Source organism: Pongo pygmaeus, chromosome 17 (assembly GCF_028885625.2).
Source record: "Pongo pygmaeus isolate AG05252 chromosome 17, NHGRI_mPonPyg2-v2.0_pri, whole genome shotgun sequence".
NCBI classification, from domain to species: Eukaryota; Metazoa; Chordata; class Mammalia; order Primates; family Hominidae; genus Pongo; species Pongo pygmaeus.
Window position 1 is genome coordinate 15994188 of NC_072390.2, and position 25785 is coordinate 16019972.

Consider the following 25785-nt stretch of genomic DNA (forward strand, 5'->3'; position numbering starts at 1 on the left):
TTTTCCTTCCACTCCACACAGGTGCCTCGACCTCACATTTCAAGCCTTCCTGCCGCTTGTGGCTGCCCCCTTGGGCTTGAAACAAACCTTGGGCCTGAAACTGGAATGCACACAACCCCCTGGGTGCAGTGAATATGCGGTTGGGAGACACTTTCACCCATTGTGGAGACCTCTGCAGCTCTGCTTCTTTTTTTCCTTCCACAACACACAGGGGACTCAACCTTCCGTTTCAAGCCTTCCTACCAATTTAAGCTGCCACCGTGGGTGTGAGACGCTCTGTGGGCACGAACAAGGGATGCCCAGCATCCCATGTGCCCTGAACATGCAAGGTTGCGCGGCAGTTTCTCCCTTGGGGGACTTCTGCTGCACCACTTTTTTCCCATCAACAACGCACAGGTGCCTCTACCTCCACTTTCAAGTCTTCCTGCCACTTTGGCCAGCTCATGTGGGCCTGAGACGTTCCGTGGGTATGAATCCGGGATGTCCAGCATCCTTTACGCCCCACACATGTGTGGCGGAGAAGCACTTTCGTCCGTGGAGTGCGAACTCTGCCTCATGGTTTATTTTCTTCCACAACACAGGTGCCTCCACCTCTTCTTTCAAGCCTTCCTGCCGCCTTGGCCTGGCCCCCATGGGACCAAGGCATTAACTGGGTGTGAAACAGCAACATCCAGGGTCCTCTGGGACCCACGCATGTGCGGTCAGGAGGCTTTTTCACCCATTTGGGGGTACCTCTGATTCACCATTTCTGTTTTCCTTCCACAACACAGGTGACTCCACCTCCCATTTCAAGACTTCCTGCCGCCTTGGGCTGAACCCACGGGTGGGAGCAACTCCATGGGTGCTACCTAGGGATACCCAGGGCCCATATGTCCCATGCATGTGTGGTGGTGAGGCACTTTTGCCCGTGTTGGGGGGAACTCTGTGGTGCCGTGTGTTTTCCTTCTACAACACAGGCGTCTCCACCTCCCCTTTCAAGGCTTCCTGCCACCTTGGGTTGGACCCCGTGGTCCCAAGGCACTACTTGGGCATGGATCAGGGATGCCCAGAGTCCCCTGGGCCCCACGCATGCATGGTAGAGAGACATTTTCGCCCACGTGTGGGGGCCTCTGACTTGGCGTTTTGTTTTCCTTCCACATTACACGGGTGCCTCTACCTCCCCTTTCAAGACTTCCTACCGACTTGGGGGGCCCATGTGTGCCCGAGACGCTCTGTGGGCGTGAGCCAGGGATACCTAGTATCCCCAATGCCCTGCACATGCATAATGGAGAGGCACTTTCGCCCGTGAGTTTGGACCACTGCCTTGCCGTTTGTTTTTTCCTTCCACAACACAGGTGCCTCCACCTCCTCTTTCAAGCCTTCCTGATGCCTTTGGCTGGCCCCCGTGGGCCAAAGGCACTAATTGGGTGTGAAACAGGGACCCCCAGGGTCCACTGGTCCCCATGCATGCGTGGTGGGGAGTCTCTTTCTCCTGTTGGGGTGACTGCTGAATTGCCATTTGTTTTCCTCCCACAACACAGGTGACTCCACCACCCATTTCAAGACTTCCTGCCGACTTGGGGTGACCCTGTGGGCCCTGGGCATGCGTGGTTGGAAGGTATTTTCGCCCTGGGAGTGGGCCTCAGTCTCGCCATTTGTGTTTTCCTTTCACAACACTGGCGCCTGCAACTCCACTTTTAAGCCTTCTTCCCGCCTTGAGTTGTCCCTGTGGGCCGACACCTTCTGTGGGCGAGAACTTGGGTTGCCCAGGGTCCCAATAGCTATGCTCATGTGGGATTGGGAGGGACTGTAGCCGTGGGGGACCTCTGCTGATCCGTTTTTTTTTTTTTTCTTCCTCACCACATAGGTGCCTTGACTACTGTTTCAAACTTTCCTGCCACTTTGGGCTGCCCCCTTTGGGCACGAGATGCTCCTTGTTCGTGAATCAAAGATGCCTAGTAACCCCTGGGCCCATGTATGCGTGGTCGGAAGGCACTTTTGCCTGTTGGGGGACATATGCTGTGCTATTTTTTTTCCTTACACAGCACACAGTTGACTCGACCTCCCCTTTCAAGCTTTCCTGCTGCTTTGGGTTGCCCCCGTGGGCGTGAGATGCTCCGTGGGCATGAACCAGAGATGCCCAGGATCCCCTGTGCCCCATATATGCGCGGTTCTGAGGCACTTTCCCCCATGGGGGACATCTGCCACGACATTTTTTTCCTTCCTCAAGACTCAGGTGACTTGTCCTCCCATTTCAAGAATTCCTGCCACTTTCGGTTGCCCCCCGTGGGCTTGAGACTCTGTGGGCAACAACCAGGGATGACCAGGAACCCCTAGGCCCCACAAATGTGTGGTTGGGAGGCACTTTCTCCCGTGGGGGGATCTCTGCCACACTGCTATTTTCCCTTCCTCAAGACCCAGGTAACTCGACCTCCCATTTCAAGGTTTCCTGCCACTTTGGGTTGCCCCCCTTGGGCTCGAGACTCTCCGTGAGTGTGAAACGGGGACAATGCAGGAACGCCTAGGCCCCGCGATTGTGCAGCTGGGCCGCACTTTCACCCGTGTTGGGACCTCTGATGCACCATTTTGTTTCCCTTCCACACCACACAGGTGCCTCGACCTCCCCTTTCATGCATTCCTGCTGCTTTGGGTTGCCCGCCGTGGGCCCGAGATGCACCGTGGGCATGAACCAGAAATTCCAAGAGCACCTGGGCCAGACACATGAGGTTGGGAGATACTTTCGCCCATGGGGGGACAGTCTATCTCCTCGTATGTTTTTCCTTCCTCACCACACAGGTGCCTCGACCTTACATTCCAAGAATTCCTGCCGCTTTGGGCTGGCCCCCATGGGCCCAAGACTCTCTTTGAGAATGAACCAGAGATGCCCAGTATCCCCTAGGCCCTGAGAATGCGTGGTGGGTGGGCCCTTTCGCTGGTGGGGGGCTGACTTCTGCTTTCCCATTTATTTTTTTTCCACTACACAGGTTCCTCCACCTCCTATTTCAAGACTTCCTGTCACCTTGGACGTGTCCCCGTAAGTCTGAGGCTCTCTGTGGTGTGAACCAGGGACTTCCAGGGTGCCCTGGACACCACACATTCAAGGTGGAGAAGCTCTTTCCCTTGTTGAAGGGGACCTGTGATTCGCCATTTGTGTATTCCTTCCACAACACAGGTGACTCCGCCTCCCATTTCAAGATTTCCTGCCACCTTAGGCTGATCCCATGGGCCCGAGCTGCTCCAAGCGTGCTAACCAGGGATGCCCAGTGTCCTCTGGGCCCAGTGCATTGCTGTGTGGAGATTCTTTCGCCCGTGGAGGGACTTCTGCCACACCATTTTTTCCTTGTCACCACACTAGTGCCTTGACCTACGTTTTCAAGCCTTCCTGACGCTTTTGGCTGCACCCCGTGGGTATGAGACCCTCTGTGCACATACGACAAGGACGCCAAGGATCCCCTGGGCCCCACACATTCGCAGATGGGAGGCACTTTCGCCTGTGGTGGACCTCTGCCACGCTGTATTTTGTTCCTTCCGAACAACACAGGTGACTTAACCTCCCCTTTGAAGGCTTCCTGCTGCTTTGGACTGACCCGCATGTCCCAAAGATGCTCCGTGGGTGTGAAACAAGGATGCCTAGGATCCCCAGGGCCCCATGCATGTGCAGTTTGGATGGACTTTCTACTGTAGGTAGGACCCATTCCATGTCATTTTTTTCCTTCTACTAAACACAGGTGCCTCAACCTCCCATTCCTAACATTCCAGCCGCTTTGGGCAGCCCACAGTAGGCCCAAGACACTCTGGGTGCATGAACCAGGGACTCCCAGGATCCTCTGGGCCCCACGCATGCGCGGTTGGGAGGCACTGTCATCCGTGGGGAGATCTCTGCCGCACTGTTTTTTTTCCCTTCCACACCACAGATGACTGGACCTCCCATTTCAAGCCTTCCTTCCGCTTTGAGATGCCCCTTGTCGGCCTGAAACACTCATGGGTGCGAACCAGGGATGCCCAGGATCCCACGGGCCCCACACATGCACGGTTGAGAGGCACGTTCGTCTTTGAAGGGGACCTCAGCCACGCCATTTTGTTTTCCTTTTACAACAAACTTGTGCCTCGACCTCCCATTTCAAACATTCCTGCTGCTTTGAGCTGCACCCCATGGATCTGAGACACTCTGTGCCCAAGTACCAGGGATGTGTAGGATCCCCTGGGATGTTGGTATGAATGGTTGGGAGGCAGTTTTGCCCTTGGGGGGGACCTCTGCCACGCCGTGTATTTTCCCTTTGAAACCACCAAAGTGCCTCGAACTCCCCTTTCAAGCCTTCCTGAAGCTTTGGACTGCACCCCCTAGACCCGAGATGCTGAATGGGCATGAAACAGGGAGGCCCAGTGTCCCTTGGTCCCTGCAAAAGCGCAGTTAGGAGGCACGTTTACCCGTGGTGTAACTTCAGATGTGGCATTTTTTCCTTCCACACCACACAGGTAACTCCACCTCGCCTTTCAAGCCTTCCTGCCTCTTTGGGCTTCCCCCTTTGGGCCCGAGATGCTCCGTGGGGACGAATCAGTGAACCCCAGGATACCCTGGGCCTATCACATGCACAGTTGGGAGAGACTTTCACCCGTGTGGGGACCTCTTCTGCGTTGTTGATTTTCCTTCCATACCACACTAGTGCCTCGCAATCCCCTTTCAAGCCTTTCTGCTCCTTTAGACTGCCACTCGTGGGCCCGAGACACAGAGGCTGCAAACCAGGGAAGCCCAGGATGCCCTGGCCCCGCGCATGCACGGTTGGGGGCTATTTCACCCATGGGGAGGACCTCTGCTGTGCCTTTTTTCCCCTCCCATACCACACAGGTGTCTCGACCTCCCCCACCATTTGAAGACTTCCTGCTGTTTTGGGCTGCCCCTCATGTCCCAAGGACGTTCCATCGGTGTGAAACAAGGATGCTCAAGATCCCCAAGGCCCCGTGCAAGCATGATTAGGAGGCACTTCCGCCTGTAGGGAGGATGTATTCCGCCTCATTTTTTTTTCCCTTCCACAAAACACAAGTGCCTCGACCTCCCCTTTCAAACATTCCTGCAGCTTTGGGCACCCCACAGTTGGCCCAAGACGCTCTAGGTGCAAGTACCAGGGATGCCCAGGATCCCCTGGGACCCCCGAATGCGTGGTTGGGGGGCACGTTCATCCGTGGGGAGGACCACTGTCAAGCCGTGTTTTTTTCCTTTAAAACCACATAGGTCCCTCGGCCTCCCCTTTCAAGCCTTCCTGCCACTTTGGAATGCCCCCCGTGGCCCCGAGATGCTTCGTGAGCATGAAATGGGGAAGTCCACTATCGCCTGGGCCCCAAGCATGCGTGGTTGCGAGGTACTTTTGCCCATGGGAGGGAAATCTGCTGTGCCATTTTTTTCCTTCCACACCATACAGGTGCCTCGACCTCCCAATTCAAGACTTCCAGCCGCTTTAAGCTGATCCCCTTTGGCCTGATACGATTTGTGAGTGTGAACCAGGGAAGCCCACTATCCCAGGGCCCTGTGCATGCATGGTTGTGTGGCACTTTCACCCATTTGGGGACTTCTGCCGTGCCGGTTTTCTTTCCTTCCACACCACACAGATGCCTTGACCTCCCCTTTCAATCTTTCCTGCTGCATTTGGTTGCCCCCTGTGGGCCGAAGATGCTCTGTAGCCACAAACCAGGAAAACCCAGGATTCCCTGAGACCTGTGCATGCATGGTGAGGAGGCTCTTCCACCCGTGATGGGGGACCTCTTATTCGCCATTTGTGTTTTCCTCCCATAATACAGGTGACTCCAATTGCCCTTTCAAGCCTTCCTGCCTCCTTGGGCTGAACCCGTGGGCCAGAGCTGCTCCATGGGTGCTACCCAGAGATGCCCATGTTCCCCTGTTCCCTGAACACGAGCTGTTGGGAGGCACTTTAGTGCTTGAGGGGCATGTGTCTCACCATATTTTTTCCTTCCTCACCACACAGGTTCCTCGACCTCCTCTTTCAAGACTTCCTTCTGCTCTGGGCTGCACCCTGTTGGCCCGAGAGGCTCTGTGGGAGTGAACCAGGGACACCCAGGATGGCCTGGTCCCCATGCTTGTTCGTTTGAGAGGCACTTTCTCCTGTGGGGAGACCTCTGCTGCACCGGGTTTTTTCCTTTCACACCACACAGGTGCCTCGACCTCCCTTTTCAAGCCTCTGAATGTGTGGGGCACAGGGGACCCTGGGCATCCCTAGTTCACACCCTTGGAGTGTTTCTCACCCACAGGTGGCAGCCCAAAGCAGCAGGAAGTCTTGAAAGGGGAGGTCGAGGCAACTTTGTGGTGGAAAGGGAAAAATTAATGGACTCCCACAGGAGAAAGTACCTCCCCACGAGCATGCATGGGGCCTAGGATATCCTGGGTGTCCCTAGTTCACACCCATGGAGAATCTCAGACCCACAGGGTGCAGCCTAAAGCAGCAGGAAGGCTTGAAAAGAGAGGTTGAGGCAGCTGAGAGGTGTCAAAGGAAAAAATATTGGCACAGCAGATGTCCCTGTCAAGGGCAAAAGTGCCCCGCATATGAGCATGCTCAGGGCCCAGAATATCCTGGGCATCCCTGATTCATGCCCACAGCGTTCTGAGCCCACGGAGGCAGCCCAAAGTGGCAGGAAGTCTTGAAAGGGGAGGTCGAGGCACCTGTGTGTTGTGGATGGAAAAAAAATGACGTGGCATAGGTTCCCCCAGAATGCAAAGGGGCCTCTCACTCTTTCATGGGCAGAACCCAGGGGATCCTGGGTGTCCCTGCTTCATGCCTATGGAGCATCATGAGCCCACAGGGGGCATCCCCAAGGCAGCAGGAAGCCTTGAAATTGGAGGTTGAGGCACGTGAGTATTGTGGAAGGAAAAAAATCGTGGCATAGTTCCCCCTTAAGGCGAAAGTGCCTCTCAACTGCGCACGCACGGGACCCAGCAGATCCTGGGCATCCCTGGTTCATGCCTACAGAGGGGCTTGGGCTCACGAGGAGCTGTCCAAATCAGAGGAAGCTTTGAAACAGGAGGTGGAGGCACCTGTGTGGTGTGGAAGGAAAAAAAACAGCATGGCAGAATTACTCCAAAGGGCAAAAGTGCCTCGCAATCTCGCATGTGCATGGCCCAGGGGATCCAGGGCATCCCTGATTCATGCTCACGAAGAGTCTTTCTTTTGGCCAGAGGGGTCAGCCCAAAGCAGCAGGAATGCTTGAAAGTGGAAGTCGAGGCACCTGTGTGTTGTGGAAGAAAAAAAAATACTGTGTGGCATACGTCCCTCCACAGATGGAAGTGCCTCACAACGGTGCATAAGCAGGGCCCAGGGTTTCCTGGCCATCTGTGGTTCACACACAGAGAGTCTTGGGCCCACAGGAGGCAGCCCATACCAGCAGGAAGGCTTGAAAGGGGAGGTCGATAAACCCGTGTGGTGAGGAAGAAAAAAAATGGTGCAGCAGAAGTCCGCCACTGGCAAAAGTGCCTCCCAACCCTGCATGCGCAGAGGTCTGGGGATCCTGGGCATCCCAGGTTCATGCACACAGAGGGCTTCGGTCCACAGGGGCTAGCCCAAGGCAGCAGGAAGCCTTGAAAGGGGATGCGGATTCATCTGTGTTGTGGAAGGAAAACACAAATGGGGAGGCAGAGGTCCCCCCACGGGTGAAAGTGTCTCCCCACCAAGCATTCGTGGGGCCCAGGGGACCCTGGGCATCCCTGGATAGCACTCATGGAGCGACTTGGGCCTACAGGGTCAGCCCAAGGCGGCAGGGAATCTTGAAAGGGGAGGTGGAGTCACATGTGTTGTGGAAGAAAAACACAAATGGCGAATAAGAGGTCCCAACCAGCGGGCAGAGAAGCCTCCCCACCATGCATGGATGGGGCCCAGAAGACCCTGGGGTTCCCTGTTTCACACCCAGGAGTGCTGCTGGCCCATGGAGTCCAGCCAAAGGTGGCAGGAAGTTAGGAAAGAGGAGGTGGAGGCAACTGTGTTGTGGAAGAAAGAAACAAATGGCAAGGCAGAGGTCCCACCCCACAGGGGAAAGTGCCTCCCCAAAGCACATGTGTGGGGTGCAGGTGATCCTGGGCATCCTTGGTCATACCCACAGAGTGTCTCGGGCCCTTGCAGGGCAGCCTAAAATGGCAAGAAATCTCGAAAGGGAAGGTCGAGGCACCTGTGTGGTGTGGAAGGAAAAAAAAGGCATGGCATACCCCCAGGTGCGAAACAGCCGCCCAACTGAATATGCGCATGGCCCAACAGATCCCGGGTATCCCTGTTCACACCACAGATTATTTCGGGCCCAAGTTGGGCAGTCCAAAGCGGCAGGAAATCTTGAAAGGGGAAGTCGAGGCACCTGTATGGTGTGCAAGGAAAAAATACAGCGAGGCAGAATTCCCCCCACAGGAAAAACTGCCTCCCAACCGCTCATACGTGGGGCTGAGGGGGTCCAGCGCTTCCCTTGTTCACACCCACAGGGCATCTCAGGCCCACAGGGAGCAGGCTAAACGTCAGAAATGCTTGAAAACGGAGGTTGAGGCTGTTGTATGGTGGGAAAGAAAAAAAAATGGCACGGCCGTGGTCCCCCTATGGGGAAAGTGCCTTCAAACCACACAGGTGCATGTCCCAGGTGATCCTGGACATTCATGACTCACACCCACTCAGACTCTCGGGCTCACAGGGAGCAGCCGAAAGCGGCAGGCAGGCTTGAAAGGGGAGGTCGAAACACCTGTGTAGTTTGGGAAAAAAGTGGCGAGGCAGAAGTCACCACACAGGAGAACCTGCCCACAAACTCGCATGCACAGGGCCCAGGGGATGCTGGGGATCCCTTGTTTGCACACACGGAGCATCTCAGACCCACAGGGGCAGCCCAAAGCAGAAGGAAGTCTTGAAAGGGGAAGTCGAGGCACCTGTGTGGTGTGTAAGGAACAAAATACGTCATGGTAGAGTCCCCCCATGGGCGAAAGTACCCCCAACCACGCACTTGCAAGGTGCAGGGGAACCTGGATATCCCTGTTGCATGCCTGGAGAACGTCTGATCCCCCTGGGGGCAGCCCAAAGTGGCAGGAATGCTTGAAAGGGGAGGTCGAGGCACCTGTGTGGTGGAAAGGAAAAAAATGTCACAGCAGACGTCCACCCAGAGGCGAAAGTGCCTCCCAAACGACAATGCTGGGGACCGTGGGGATCCTGGGCATTCCGGGTTCACGCCCACGGAGTGTTTTGGGCCAACTGGGTGCAGCCCAAAGCGTCAGGAAGCCTTGAAAGGGGAGTTCGAGGCACACGTGTGGTGAGAAAAGAAAAACAACGGTGTGGCAGATGTTCCCCATGGGCGGAAGTGCCTCCCAACAGTGCGTGTGTGGGGCACCGGGAACCACGGGCATCCCTTAGTAGCACCCATGGAGTGGCTCAGGCCCACAGGGTCAGCCCAAGGCGGCAGGAAGGCTGGAAAGTGGAGATGGAGTCCCCTATGCTGTGGAAGGAAAACACAAATGGCGAATCAGAGGTTCCCCCCCCACCAACGAGCAAAAGAGCGTCCCCATGCATGGGGTCCAGGAGACCCTATGAGTCCCTGCTTTGCACCCAGGAAAAAAATACGGCATGATAGAATTCCAACCACAGGCTAAAGTGCCTCCCATCCGCGCATGCGCAGGGCCCAGGGGATCCTTGGTGTTTCTGGTTCCCAACTACGGTGCATCTTGGACACACGGGGGGTAGCCCAAAGCTGCAGGAAGGCTTGAAAGGGGAGGTCGAGTTACCTGTGTTTTTAGGAATGAAAAGATAACAGCGTGGAAAAGGTCTCATACACCAGCAAAAGTTCCTCTCAACTGCGCATGAGCAGGGCCCAGGGGAATGTTTGGCATCCCTGATTCGCACTCAGAGGGCGTCTCAGCCCCATGCGGGCAGCCTAAAGTGGAATAAAGTCTTGAAAGCGGAGGTCGAGACCCCTGTGTGGTGTTTAAAGGAAAACAAATGGCATGGCAGAAGTCCCCCCAGGGGAGAAACTGCCTCCCAACCATGCATGCCCGGGTCGCAGGGGATCCTGGATGTCCCTGGTTCATGCACACAGAGCATCTCATGCCCACGAGGGGCAGCCCAAAGCTGCAGGAATGCTTGAAAGGTGAGTTCAAGACTCCTGTGTTGTGAACGAAAAAAAAAACAGCACTGCAGAGATCCCCCCACAGGTTAAAGTGTCTCCAAAATGAGCAAGCATGGGGCACAGTGGATCCTGGGCATCCCTGTTTCATGCACCCAGAGCGTCTCGGGCCCACGGGGGCTGCCCAAAGTGGCAGGAATGTTTGAAAGGGGAAAAAGAGGTCCCTGTGTGTTTGGGAAGGAAAAAAAAATGATGGCTTATGTCCCCACCAAAGGCGAAAGTGCCTCTCACCGGCGCATGCGCATTGCCCAGGGAATACTGGTCGTCCCTGCTTCATGGCCAGAGAGTGCCTGAGGCCCAAAGGGGGTAGCTGAAAGCGGCAGTAAGCCTTCAAAGTGGAAGTCGAGGCACCTGTGTTGTATGAAAGGAAAAATACAGTCGCTGCAAAGGTTCCCCCCAGGGGCGAAAATGACTCCCAACCATGCATGTGCAGGTCCTAGGGAATCCTAGGCATCCCTCATTCATGAACAAGGAGCATCTCGTGCCCACAGGGTGCAGCCCAAAAAGGCAGGAAGGCTTGAAAGGGGACTTCTAGGTACCTGTGCGTTGAGGAAGAAAAAGAAAAGGAGTAGCAGAGTTCCCCCAAGTGCCAAAGTACCACCAAATCCGCAGGCGTGGAGCCCTGGGGATCCTTGGCATCCCAGGTTCTCACCTACAGAGCTCCTTGGCCCATGAGGGCCAGCCCAACATGGCAGGAAGTCTCCAAAGGGAAGGGGCCGTCTCCAGTGTTGTGAAAGGAAAACACAAATGGTAAGGGAGAAGTCCCCACACACAGGAGAAAGTGCCTCCCCAAAGCACATGCTTAGGGACCCAGGGGACTCTGGTCATTCCTGAGCAGTGCCCCAGGAGTGCCTCGGGCCCACAGGGTCTAACCGAAGGCGGCAAGAAGCCTTGAAAGGGGAGGTGGAGGAACCTGAGTGGTGTGGAAAGAAAAAAACAAATGGCGTGACAGAAGTCCCGCTCACGGGATACACTGCCTCCCAACCGTGCATGCGCAGGGAACAGGGGATCCTGGGTATCACTTGTTCTTGCCCACAGAACATCTCATGCCGATGAGGGCCAGCCCAAACAGGCAGGAAGGCTTGAATAGTGAGGTCGAGACACATGTGTTGTGAAAGGAAAAAAAATGGTGCGGCAGAGGTCCCCCACACGGACGAAAGTGCCTGCCAAACGAGCATGCACGGGGCCCAGGGTATCCTGGGCCTACTTGGATCGTGCACCCAGAGCATCTCAGGCCCAAGGGGTGCCGTCCAAAGAGGTAGGACGGTTTGAAAAGAATGCCTAGGCACCTGTGTGTTGTGGAAGGAAAAAATGATGTGTCATAGGTCCCCCAAAAAGACGAATCTGCCTCTCACCCACGCATGCATAGGGAGCAAAGGATACTGGACGTACTTGTTTCATGCCTTCACAGCGTCTGGGGCCCATGGAGGGCAGCTCAAAGCAGCAGGAAGCCTTCAAATAAGAGGTCAACGCACCTGTGTGGTGTGGAAGGAAAAAAAAAGGCACAGCAGAGGTCTCCCCATGGGCAAAATAGCCCCGAACTGCAAGTGCGAGGGGCCCAGGGGCTCCTCGGCTTCCCTGTTTCATGCCCACAGAGGGTCTTAGGTCCACGAAGGGCAGCCCAAAGTGGCAGGAATCATTGAAAGGGAGGTCAAGCACTTGTGTGGTGAAAGGAAAAAAAAACTCCGCAGCAGAGGTCCCCCAACGTGACAGAGTGCATCCCAACCACTCATTTGCAGGGCCCAGTGTATCCTGTGAGTCTCTGCTTCATGTTTATGTAGTGTCTCAGGAGTTTGGGGGGGCAGATCAAAGCAGAAGTAAGGCTCGAACAAGGAAGTTGTGGCACCTGTGTGGTATGGAAGGAAAAAAATGGTGCGGCACTGGTCCCCCTATGGGCGAAAGTGCCTCCCAACCGTGCATTCACGGGTTCCAGCCGATGCTGGGCTTCTGCAATTCACGCCCAAGAAGCATCTCGGGCCCAAGTAGGGCAGGCCAATGAGGCAGAAACGCTTTAAATGGGAGGTCGAGGCCCCTGTGTGTCATGGAAGGAAAAAACGGAGCCAAAGAGGTCTCCACAGTGGGAGAAAGTGCCTCCCAACCAAGCATGTGAGGGTCCCAGAGGAGCCTAGGCATCCCTGGTTCTTGCACACAGAGCATACCAGGCCCACAGGGGGCAGCTCTAAGTGCCAGGAAGGCTTGAAATCTGAGGCAGAGGCACCTGTTTGTTGTGGAAGGAAAACAAAATGGTGTGGCAGAGGTCCCCCCCAAAGTCGAAAGTGCCTGAAAACCGTGCATGCATGGGGCCCAGGGGATCCTAGGTATCCCTGGTTAAAGTCCATAGAGGGTTTCATGCCGACAGGGAGCAGCCCAAAGTGGAAAGAAGGCTTGAAATGGGAGGTCGACTCAACCGTGTAGTGCGGAAGAGAAAAAAAAAAAAAAAAAGGCGCGGCCGAGGTCCCAACCATGGAAGAAAGTGACTCCCAACTGCACATACGCCAGGCCCAAGGAATCCTGAGCATCCCTGGTTCATGTCAATGCAGCACCTCAGGCACACAGGTGGCAGTCTAAAGCGGCAGGAAGTCTTTTAAAAGGAGATTGAGGCACCTGTGTGGTGTGGAAGGACAAAAAAACGGCGCACACAAGTTCCGCCCCACGGGCAACAGTGCCTCCAAAAGAGCACGCAGTCCATCCAGGGGATCATGGGCATCACTGGTTCATGCACCCAGAATGTCTCAGGACCACGAGGGGCAGACCAAAACGGCAGGAATGTTTCCAAGGGGAGGTCGATGCACCTGTGTGTTGTGGAAGAAAAAAAAATGACATGGCATAGGTCATCACCAAAGGCGAATGTGCCTCTCACCCGCTCATGCATGGGGTCCAGGGGGTCCTGGGTTTCCCTGGTTCACACCTTTGGAGTGTCTCAGACTCACGGGAGGAAGCCCAAAGCAGCATGAAATCTTGAAAAGGGAGGTGAAGGCACTAGTGTGGTGTGAAAGGAAAAAAAAACGCCACAGCAGATGTCCCCACACAGGAAAAAGTGCCTCCCATCTGCTCACTCTCGGGGCCCAGGGTATCCTGCGTGCCCCTGCTTCACATTCACTGGGTGTCTCAGGCCCAGTGGAGGCAGATCAGAGAGAAGCAAGGCTTGAAAGGGGAAATCGAGACACCTGTGTGGTATGGAAGGAAAAAAAAAATGGCGAGGCAGAGTTCTCCCTGCAGCCAAAAGAGCCTCCCAACTGCGCATGATGGGACCTGGGGGGTGCTGGGCTTCCCTGATTCGCACCCAGGAAGCGTCTTGGGCCCAAGGGGTGTAGCCCAAGGTAGCAGGAATTCTTGAAAGGGGAGGTCGAGTCCCCTGTGTGTTGTGAGACGAAAAAAAATGGAGCAGCAGAGGTTCCCCAACAGGCGAAAGTGCCTTCCAACCGCATATTCACTGCACCCAGGGTATTGTGGGCATGCCTGGTTCAGGCCCAACCAGCATCTTGGGCCCAAGAGGGACAGTCCCAAGTGGCAGGAAGTCTTGAAATGTGAGGTTGAGGCACCTGTGTGGTGTGAAAGGAAAAATAAACGGCACACCAGTGTTCCCCACCACAGGTGAAAGTGCTCCCAACCGCTCATGTGTGGGTCCCAGGGTATCCTGGGCATCCCTGATTCACACCCTCAGAGTGTCTGAGGCCCATGGGGGACAGCTCAAAGTGGCAGTTCTCTTCAAAGGGGAAGTCGAGGCACCTGTATGGTATGCAAGGACAAAAATTTCGTGGCAGAGGTTCCCCCCATGCGCAAAACTGACTCCCAAACGAGCATGACTGGGGCCCTGGAGATTCTGGGCTTCCCTGGTTCACGCCCACAAGGCATGTCGGAGCAAACGGGGACAGCCCAAAGCAGCAGGAATGCTTGAATGGGGAGGTCGAGACACCTGTGTGGTGTGGAAAAAAAAATCGGCGCAGCAGAGGTCCCTCCCACGGGCAAAGTATCCCCCAACCTCGCATGCGTGGGTCCCAGGGAATACTGGGCATCCCTGTTTCATGCCCACAGGGCATCTTTGGCCAACGGGGGGCAGCCCACAGTGGCAGGAAGGCTTGAAAAGGGGAGGTAAAGTAACTCTGCGGTTTGAAAGGAAAAAAACACAGCACGGCTGAGGTCCCCTCTAAGGGCGAAAGTCCCTCCCAACTGCACATGCGAAGGTCTCAGGGCTTCCTAGGCCTCCTTTGTTCCTGTGCACAGACCGTCTTGTTCCCTCGGGGGGCAGCTTAAAGCAGCTGGAAGGCTTGAAATGGGATTTCGAGGCACCTGTTTGTTGTGGAAGAAAAAACAAAATGGAGTGGCAGCGGTCCCCCCCAAAGACAAAAGTGTCTTTCAACCACGCATTTGTGGGGCCCAGGGGATCCTAGGCATCCCTGGTTCACGCACATGGAGCATTTCAGAAGCAGAGCGGGTAGCCCAAAGTGGCAGGAAGGCTTAAAATGGGAGGTCGAATCACCTGTGTGGCGTGGAAGAAAAAAAACGGTGTGGGAGAGGTCCCCACACAGACAAAAATGCCTCCCAACCGCACATGTGCAGGGCTCAAGGGATCCTGAGCATCCCTGATTCATGCCCATGGAGAGCTTCGGGCACACGTTGGCAGCCTAAAGCCACAGGAAGGCTAGAAAGGGGAGGTTTAGGCACCAGTGTGGTGTGGAAGGAAAAAAAAACGGCGTGGCAGAGGTCTGCACCTCAGACGAAAATGCCTCCAAAACGAACATGCACTGGGTCCAGGGGATCCTCGGTGTTCCTGCTTCATGCACCCAGAGCTTTTCAGGCTCACGGCGGGGCTGTCCAAAGCAGCAGGTAATTTTGAAAGGGGAGGTGAAGGTACTTGTGTGTTGTGGAAGGAAAAAGAAATGACGTGACATAGGTCCCCACCAAAGGCGAATGTGCCTGTCACCCGCGCATGCGTGGGGACCAGGAGATCATAGCCATCTCTGGTTCGTGCCTACTGAGCGTCTCGGGCCCGCACGGGGCAGCCCAAAGCAGCAGGAAGGCTTCAAATTGGAGATCAAGGCACCTGAGACTTGCAGGAGGAAAAAAAAATGGAACGGCATAGGTCCTCCCTAAAGGGGAAAGTGCCTTCTAATCGGGCATGCATGGGGCACTTGGGATCCTGGGGATCCCTGTTTCACACCCATGGAGTGTCTTGGCGACGTGAGGGGAAGCCCAAAGCAGCAGGAAGGTTTCGAAAGGGAGGAAGATGCAACTGGGTCTTGAGGAAGGGAAAAAAAAAAGGCGCGGCAGATGTCCCCCCACGGACAAAAGTGCCACCCAACCGCGCATGTGCAGGGCCCAGGGGTCCCTGGGCTTCCCTGATTCACACCCACGGAGCATCTCGAGCCCATAAGGGGCAGCCCAAAGCAGCAGGAAATCTTGAAAGGGGAGGTCGAGTCACCTGTGAGGTCAGGAAGGAAAATAAAATGGCACGGCAGAGGTCCCTCCCACTGGCAAAAGTGCCTCCCAACCACGCAGAGGCATTGCCAACTGGATCCTGGGCATCTCTGGTTCGCATCAACAGAGCATCTTAAGTCGACTGGGGCCAGCCTAAAGCATCAGGAGAGCTTGAAAGCGGAGTTCGAGGCACTTGTGTGGTGGTGAAAGGAAAAAAAAAATGGTGCAGCCAAGTTCCCCCCAGAGGCAAAAATGCCTCACAACCGTGCATGCACAAGGCCCAGGGAATCCTGGGCATCCCTCAATTGCACCCACTCGAGTTCCAGGCCTACAGGTTGCAGCCAAAAGCAACAGGAATGTTTGAAATGGGAGTTCGAGGCACCTGTGTGGTGTGGAAAAAAAATGGCGTGACTGAAGTCCCTCCCATGGGAGAAAATGCCTCCCAACCGCACATGTGAGGGACCCATGGGATCCTGGGCCTCCCTAGTTTGCATCCACAGAGCATCTCAGGCCCAAAGGGGGCAGCCCAAAGAGAAAGGAAGGCTTGAAAAGGGAGGTCAAGGCACCTCTGTGGTGTGGAAGGAACAAAATATTGTGCGGCAGAGTTGCATCCACCAGCCAAAGTATCTTCCAGCCTCGCATGTGCAGGGCACAGGGGATCCTGGGAGTCCCTGGTTCATGCCCTCAAAGCATCTCATGCCCACAGGCAGCAGCCCAAATCGGCAGGAAGGCTTGAAAGGGGAGGCCGAGGAACCTGTGTGGTGGAAAGGAAAAAAAAAATGGCAAAGCAGAGGACCCTCACGGGGGAATGTGCCCCCAAAAGAGCATGCGCGAGGCCCAGGGTAACCTGGGTGTCCCTAGTTCATGTCCATAGAGCGTCTGGGTCCCACATGGAGCAGCCAAAAGCAGCAGCAAGGCTTGAAAGGGGAGGTTGAGGCACCTATGTGATGTGAAAGGAAAAAAATATGGCAACGCAGAGGTCCCACACAGGGGAAAGTGTCTCCCACTGGGCATCCCAGGTTCTCAACCCTGGAACACCTCCGCCCACGGGGGCCAGCCCAAAGTGGCTGGAAGGCTTGAAATGGGAGGTGCAGACTCCTCTGTTAGGAAAGGAAAACACAAAGAACGAGGCAGACGCCTCCCAACTGTGGCAAAAGTTCCTCCCCACTGGCATGTGCAGGGCCCAGGGGACTCTTGGCATCCCCGATCCATGCCCAAGGAGTGCCTTGGGCCCATGGGGTCCGGCCCATGGGGTCCAGCCCAAGGTGGCAGGAAGCCTTTAAAAGGGAAGTGGAGGCACCTGTGTTGTGTAAGGAAAACACAAACGGTGCCCCAGAGTTCCCCCTACCACAGGCATCCCTGGGCATCCCTGATTAGCATCCATGGAGGGTTTCGGGCCCATGGCATCAGTCCAAGGCAGCAGGATTTATTGAAACGGGAGGTGGAGTCACCTGTGTTGTGGAAGGAAAACACGTGGTGAATCAGAGGTCCCTGCAATGGGGGAAAGAGCCTCCCAATTGCTCATGCTTGGGCCCTGGGGGCCCTGGGGTCCCTGTTTCACACCGAGGGTGCACTTCAGCCACACATGTTCCAGCCCAAGGCGGCAGGATGTCTTGAAAGAAGAGGTGGAAACACCTGTGTTGTGGAAGGAAGAAACAAATGGCGAGGCAGAAGTCCCACCCTATGGGAGAAACTGCCTCCCCACTGCGCATGTGTGGGGCATAGGGGATCCTGGGTGTCCCTGATTCATGCCCACGGAGGGTCTTGTGCCCACATGGGGCAGCCCAAAGCAGCAGGAAGGCTTGAAAGGGGAGGTCAAGGCACATGTGTGTTGTGGAAAGAAAAAAAATGACGTGTCATAAGTCCCCACCAAAGGCCAAAGTGCCTCTCATCTGCACATGTGCGGGGCCCAGGGGGGTTGGAGCATACTTGGTTAGTGTCTACAGAGCGTCTCGGGCCTACGGGAAGCAGCCCAAACTGGCAGGAATGCTTGAAATTGGAGGTGGAGGCACCTGAGTTTTGGGGAAGGAAAAAAAAAATGGCATGGCAGAGGTTCCCCCAAAGATGAAAGTGCCTCTGAACTGCACACGTGTGGGGTGCACGGGATCCTGGGCATCCCTCACTCATGCCCATGGAGCATTTCAGGCCTATGGAAGGAAGCCCAAACGAGCAGGAAGACTTGAAATGGGAGGTCGAGTCACCTGTGTGGTGTGGAAGGAAAAATAGAGTGTGACAGAGGTCCCCCCAATGGACGAAAATGCCTCACAACCGCACATACACGGGGACCAGGGTATCCTGGGTGTCCCTTGTTCATGCCCACAGAGCATCTCGTGCCCATAGGAGGCAGCCTAAAGTGGCAGGAAAGCTGGAAACCAGAGATTGAGGCACTTGTGTGGTGATGGAAGGAAAAAAACATGGTGCGGCGAGGTCTGCCCCACAGGAAAAAGTGACTCTCAACCGCAGATGCATGGGGCCCAGGGGATCCTGGGCCTCCGTGCTTTGTGCCCACGCAGAGTCTTGGGCCCATGGGGGACAGAGGAAAGCGGCAGGAAGTCTTGAAAGGGCAGGTCGAGTCACCTGTGTGGTGCAAAGGAAAAAACAAATGGCACGGCATACGTCCCCCCACTGGCGAACGTGCCACCTAAACGAGGATGTGCAGGCCCCAGGGGATCCTGGGAATCCTTGATTTATGCCCAAGAGGTGTCTCGGGCCCACAGGGGCCAGACCAAAGCCGCTGGAAGTTTTGAAAGGGAGGGTCGAGGAGCCTGCATGGTGTGGAAGGAAATAAATATGGCAGAGCAGAGGTCGCCCCAAGGGAAAAAGTGCCTCCCAACTGCTCATGCGTGGGGCCCAGCTTTTCCTGGGAAGCCTGTTTCACACCCATGGAGCGTCTCGAGTCCACAGGGTGCAGCCCAAAGCAGCAGGAAGGCTTGAAAGCGGAGGTCGAGTTACCTGAGTGTTGTGGAAGGAAAAAAATGGCGCAGCATAGGTCCCCTGTAAAGGTGAAAGTGCCTCTCAACCACACCTGTGGAGATCCTAGGGGATGCTGGGCATCCCTGGTTCCTGCCTATAGAGTGTCTTGGGCCCATAGGGAAAGTCCAAATCAGAGGAAGCCTTGAAATAAGAGGTGGAAGCACTTACGTGGTGTAGAAGGAAAACAAATGGCGCAGCAGATGTCCCCCCAACGGGCGAAAGTGACCCACAACCACATAAGCGCGGGGCCCAGGGCATCTGGGGCATCCCTCCTTGATGCCCACAGAGTGTTTCACGCCAATGGGGGACAGACCAAAGAGGCAGGAAAGCTTGAAAGGGGAGTTCGAGGCACCTGCTTGGTGCAGAAGGAAAAAAAACAGTATGGCAGAAGTACGCCCAGGGGCCAAAGTGTCTCCCAAACGCGCATGCGCTAGGCCTAGAGGATCTGGGGCATCGGTGCTTCACTCCCTAAGAGTGTTTGGGTCCAGCGGGGCAGCCCAAAGGAGCAGGAAGGCTTGAAAAGGGAAGCAGAGGCACCTGTGTGGAGCAGAAGGAAAAAAATACGGTGCAGCACACGTCCTCCCACAGGCGAAAGTACCTACCCACTGCACATATGTGGAGCCCAGGGGATCCTGGGCATCTTTGTTTCACACGGAGCATTTCGGGCTCATAGGGTACAGTCCAAAGCAGCAGGAATGTTTGAAACGGGAGGTCGAGGCACCTGTGTGGTGAGGAAGAAAAAAAAACCCGGCAGAATAGAGATCCCCCACGAGCGAGTGTGCCTCTCAACCATGTATGCATGGGTCCGTGGGGATCCTTTGGTTCCCAGGTTCTCACCAACGGAGAGCCTTTGTCAACGGGGGCCAGCCCAAGGAGGCAGGAAGTCTTGAAAGGGGAAGTGCAGGCTCCACTCTTGTGAAAAGAAAACACAAATGGCAAGGCAGAGGTGCCCCCACATGGGCGAAAGTGGATGACCACCGCACATGCACAGGGCCCAGGGGATCCTGAACTTACCTCATCCACGCCAAAAGAGTGCCTTGGGCCCACGGGGTCCAGCCCAAGGTGGCAGGAAATCTTGAAAGAGGAAGTTAAGTCACCTGTGTTGTGGAAGGAAAGCACAAATGACATGGCAGAGGTTCCCCTAAACAGGTGAAAGTGCTTCCCCTCCACACTTGTGCAAGGCCCAGGGGAACCTGGGCATACCTGGTTAGCACCCATATAGTGGCTTAGGCCCATGGGGTCAGCCTAAGGCGACAGGAAGTCTTGAAATGGGAGGTGGAATCACCTGTGTTGTGGAAGGAAAACACTAATGGTGAATCAGAGATCTCCCCCAGTGGGCCAAACAGCCTCCCAACCAAACATGCCTGGGACCCAGGGGACCCTGGGGTTCCTTGGTTCACACCCAGGGAGCACCTCGTGTCCAAGGTGACCAGCTCAAAGGGGCAGGAGGGAATGAAAGCGGAGGTCGAGGCACATGTGTGCTGGTGAAAGGAAATAAAAACGGTACAGCCAAGATCCCGCCAAAACGCTAAAGTGTCTCCCAACAGTGCATGTGCAGGGCTCAGGGGATCTTGGGCATCCGTGGTTCACACCAACACGGAGTCTCGGGCCCACAGGGGGAAGCCTAAAGTGGCAGGATGTCTTCAAAACGCAGTTCGAGGCACAAGTGTGTTGTGGAAATAAAAAGGCACAGCCGAACTCCCGCCCTTGGGAGAAAATGTCCCACAACCGCTCATGTGTGGGGCCCAAGGGACCCTGGGAGTCCCTTGTTCATGCCCACCGAGCATCCCAGGCCCACGGGAGGAAGCCCAAAGTGGCAAGAGGGCTTGAAAGGGGAGGTCAAGGGACCTGTGTGGTGTGGAAGGAACAAAATACAGAATGGCAGAGATCCCCCATGGGCGAAAGTGCCTCCCAACCACACATGTGCAGGGTGCAGGGGATCCTGGGCATCCCTGGTTCATGCCCACAGGGTATCTCATACCCTCGGGTCCAGCCCAAAGCAGCAGGAAGCCTTGAAAGGGGCGGTTGAGACAACTATTTGTTGGAAACGAAAAAAATAACAGCGCTGAATAGGTCCCCCCACTGGCAAAAGTGCTTCCCAAACGAGCATATGAAGGGTGGAGGGAATCCTGAGCATCCCTAGTTCACACATACGGAGTATCTCGGGCCCACGGGGAGCAGCCCAAAGCAGCAGGAAGGTTTGAAAGGGTCGATGCACCTGTGTGGTGTGGAAGGAAATAAATACGGTGTGGCAGACGTCCCACCACGGGTGATAGTGACTCCCAAACGAGCATGCATGCAGCCCAGGGTTTCCTGGGAATCCCTGATTCCTGGCCACGGAGCATCTTGGGCCCATGGCGTGCAGCCCAAAGAGGCAAGAAGGTTTAAAAGGGGAGGTCAACGCACCTGTGTGGTTAGGAAAGAAAAGAAAATGGTGCAGCTGAGGTCCCGCCTACGGGCGATAGTGTCCCCCAACGACTCATGTGTTGGGCCTAGGGTATCCTGGGCATCCCTGTTTTGTGCCCATGGGGCGTCTGAGGCCCACAGGTGGCATGCAAAAGCGTCAGGAAGGCTTGCAAGGGGAGGTCGAGGAAGTTGTGCTGTGTAGAAGGACAAAAATACGGCGTGACAGAGATCCCTCCATGGGCGAAAGTGCCTCCCAACCGCACATGCGTGGGGCCCAGGGGTTCCTGGGCTTCCCTGATTCACGATCTCGGAGCGTCTAGGGCCCATAGGGGACAACCCAAAGCGGGAGGAAGGCTTGAAATGGGAAGTTGAGTCAGCTGTGTCATGAGGATGGTTAAAAAAAATGGCGTGGCAGATGTTAAACCACGGGGAAAACGCCTCCCAACCGCGCATGCGCAGGGCACAGGGGATCCTTGACATCCCTGGTTCATGCCCACAGAGCATCTCATGCTGACAGGGGGCAGCCCAAAGTGGCAGGACTGCTTGAAATGGGAGGTCAAGGAACCTGTGTGGCAGAAAGGAAAAAAAAGCGGCGCGGCAGAGGACCCCCACGGGTGAAGGTGCTTCCCAAACGAGCATGTGTGGTGCCTAGGGTGTCCGGGGTGTCCTTAGCTCATGCTCACAGAGCATCTCAGGCCCACTGGGGGCAGCCCAAAACGGCAGGAATGTTTGAAATGGGAAGTCGAAGCACCGTATGGTGTGTAAGGAAAAAAATACGACCCCCCACAGGCGAAAGTCCCTCCCAACCGCACATGCGCGGGACCCAGGGGACATTGGGCATCCTTGATTCATGCCCATGGAGTGTCTGGGGCCCATGGGGGACAGCCCAAAGAGGCAGGAAGGCTTGAAAGGAGAGGTTGAGGCACTTGTGTGATGTGGAAGGAAAGAAAAACCGCTCGGCCGAGGTCCCCACCATGGCTGAAAATGTCTCCCAACTGCACATTCTTGGGGCCCAGGGGATCCTGGGCTTCCCTGGTTCATGTGCACAGGGCGTCTCAGGCCCAAGCCAGCAGCCCAAAGCAGAAGGAAGTCTTGAAAAGGGAGGTAGAGGCACCTGTGTGGTGTGGAAAGAAAAAACAAACGGCATGGCAGAACTGCCCCCCAAGGGAAAAGCTTCCCCCCAACCGTGCATACCTGGGGCGCAAGGGATCCTGGGTGTACCTAGTTCACGCGCACAGAGCATTAACGCCCATGAGGGGGAGCCCAAAGCGGCAGGAAATCTTGAAAGGTGAGGTCGAGACAGCTGTGTTGTGAAAGAAAAAAAAAACGGCACAGCATAGGACCCACCCACTAGCGAAAGCGCCTCCCAAACGAGGAAGTGTGGGGCGCAGGGGATCCTGGGCCTCCCAGTTTCATGAACCCAGAGCATCTGTGTCCCACGGGGGGCTGCCCAAAACGGCAGGAAGGTTTGAAAGGGGAGGTCGAGGCTCCTGTGTGTTGTGGAAGGAAAAAAAATGATGCAGCACAGGTCCTCACCAAAGGCTATTGTGCCTCTCACCTGTTCATGTGCGGGGCCCAGGGGATACTGGACGTCCTTGGTTCATGCCTACAGAGCATCTTGGGCCAACGGAGAGTAGCCCAAAGCCGCAGGAAGGCTTGAAATTGGAGGTTGAGGCACCTGTGTATTTTGGAAGGAAAAATATGACGTGGCATAGTTCATCCCTAAAGGCGAAAGTGCCTCTGAACCGCACATGCATGGGGCCATGGTGATCCTGCGTGTCCGTGTTTCACATCCACAGGGGGTCTTGGGGACTTGAGGGGAAGCCCTAAGCATCAGGAAGTCCTCAAATTAGAGATCAAGGCTTCTGTGTGGTGTGGAAGGAAAAAAAAAGGCACAGCGGAGGTCCTCCCGACAGGCGAAATGGTCCCCAACCACACATGCGCGTGTCCGGGGGATCCTCGGCATCCCTGGTTCTTGCCTACATAGGGTCTTGGGCCCACAGGGGGCAGCACAAAGCGTCAGGAATCATTGAAAGGGGAGGTCGAGGCACTTGTGTGGTGTGAAAGGAAAAAAAAGATGAGGCTGCGGACCCCCACGGGTGAAAGCGCCTCCAAAACGAGAAACTGCGGGGCCCAGAGTATCCTGGTTCTCTGTAGTTCACGCCCATGGAGAGTTTCGGGCCCATGGGGGTAGTGCAGAGGCAGGAAGGCTTGAAAGTGGAGGTCGAGGCACCTGTTTAGTGTGAAAGGATAAAAAAACGACGCAGCAGTGGTCTCCCCCATGAGCCAAAGTGCCTCCCAAACAAGAACGCACGGGGCCCAGAGTGTCTAGGGCCGTTGGAGTGCAGCCCAAATCGGCAGGAAAACTTGAAAGGGAAGGTCGAGGCACCAGTGTGTTGTGGAAGAAAAAAAATGACGCTGCATAGATTCCCCCCAAAGGGGAAAGTGCCTCTCACTAGCACATGCACGGTTCTTAGGGGATCCTGGGCCTCCCTGGTGCATGCCTACAGAGTGTCTCAGATCCACAGGGGGCATCCCAAAGTGGCAGGAAGCCTTGAAATTTGACGTTGAATCACCTGTTATGGAAGGAAAAAAAATGGCGAGGCATTGGTCCCCCTTAAGGTGAAAGTGCCGCTCAACCACGCTTGTGTGGGTCCCAGGGGATCATGGGCATCGCTGGTTCATGCCTGCGGAGTGTCTCGGGCCCACGGAGGATTGTCCAAATCGGAGGGAGGCTTGAAATAGGAGGTGAAGGCACCAGTGTGGTGTGGAATGAAAAAAAAAAAACAGTGTGGCAGAAGAACCCGCAGGGGAGAAAGTTCCTTCCAACAGCACATGTGCGTGGCCCACGGGATCCGGGGAATCACTCATTCTTGCCCACAGAGCATCTCGGACCCAGAGGTGGCAGCCCAAAGTGGCAGGAAGGCTTGAAAGGGGAAGTCAAGGCACTTGTTTGGTGTGGAAGGAAAAAAAATACGGCATGGTAGACGTCCCCACACAGACGAAAGTGCCTCCCAACCGCGCATATGCGGGGCCCAGGTGTTCGTGGGCATCTTTGGTTCATGCCCACACAGCGTCTTGGGCACACAGGGGGCAGCCCAAAGCGGTAGGAACGCTTGAAAGGGGAGTTCGAAGCACCTGTGTGGTGAGGAGGAAAAAAAAAAAAGGCACAGCAGAGGTCCCCACGGGCAAAAGTGCCTCCCAACCCCACATGCAGAGTCCTGGGGATCCTGGGTGTACCAGGTTCTCGCCCACTGATCGCCTCGGCCACAGGGCCAGCCCAAGGTGACAGGAAGGCTTGAAAAGGTAGGTGCAGGCTCCAGTGTTGTGAAAGGAAAACACAAACAGTGAGGCAGACGTCCCTCCCACCACACGGGCAAAAGTGCTTACCCACCGTGCAAGCGCGGGGTAAGCGGATCCTGGGTGTACCTGGTCCACGCCCACAGAGCATCTCAGGCCAACGTGGGGCAGCTCAAAGCGGCAGGAAGGCTTGAAAAGGGAGGTAGAGGCACCTGTGTGGTGTGGAGGGAACAAAATATGGTATGGTAGAGATCTCCCGATGGGTGAAAGTGCCTCCAAACCTCACATGTGTGGGACAGAGGGGATCCTGGGCGTCCCTGTTTCATGCACACAGAGGGTCTCATCCCGACAGGGGGCAGCCCAAAGCAGCAGGAAGTCTTGAAAGGTGAGGTCGATGCACCTGTGTGGACGAAAGGAAAAAAAATAAAGGTGCGGCAGAGGTCTCTCCATGGGCCAAAGTGTCTCATAAACGAGCATGCTGCGTCCAAGAGGTTCCTGGACATCTCAGGTTCAAGCCCATGGAGCATCTCCAGCCCACTGAGGGAAGGAAAAAAAGAAATGGTACGGCCGAGGTCACCCCACGGGGGAAAATGCCTCCCAGCCACGCATGTGCAGGTCCCAGAGAATCTTAGGCATCTGTGGTTCACATCCACGGAGCATCTCGGGCACACAGGGGGCAACCCAAAGCAGCAGGAAGGATTGAATGGGGAGGACGAGGCTTCTGTGTGGTGTGGAAGGAGCAAAATACGGCATGGCAGAGATCCCCTCCACGGATGAAAGTGTCGCCCAACCACGCATGGGTGGGAAGCAGGGCATATTCAGAGTCCCTTTTACGTGCCCAAAGAGCATCTCATCCCCATGGGTGGCAGCCCAAAGTGGCAGGAAGTCTTGACAGGGGATGTCAAGGCACTTTTGTGGTGGAAAGGGGAAAAAAAAAAAACGGCGTGACAGATGTCCCCCCATAGGCGCAAGTGCCTTCCAACCATGCATGCGCTATTTCCTGGGTATCTGTGTTTCACGCCCATGGAGCATCTCGGGCGAACGGGCTGCAACCCAAAGCGGCAGGAAGGTTTGAATGGGGAGGTCAAGGCACCTGTATGGTGTGGAAGAAAAAAAACATGGCGCGGCAGAGGTCCACCCCAAAGGTGAAATTCCCTGCCAATCTCGCATGGGAGGGTCCCAGGGGATCCTAGGTATCCCTGCTTCTTGTGCACAGAGCATCTCGGGACCACTGGGGTCAGCCCAAAGCGGCAGGAAGTCTTGAAATGGGAGGTCGAGTCAACTGTGTGGTGTGGAAGAAAAAAAAAGGCACAGCAGAGGTCCCCCCTATGGAAGAAAGTACCTCCAAACCGTGCATGCGCAGGGCCCAGGAGATCCTGATCATCCATGTTTCCCACCCAAGGCTCATTTCAGGCCCACAGGGGGCAGCCCAAAGCTGCAGGAAGGCTTGAAAGTGGAGGTTGAGGCACCTGTGTTTTGTGGAAGGACAAAAAAGCGGCGCTGCCGAGGTCCCCCACGCGGGTCAAAGTCCCTCCCAACTGCACCTGCCTGCAGCCCAGGGGATCA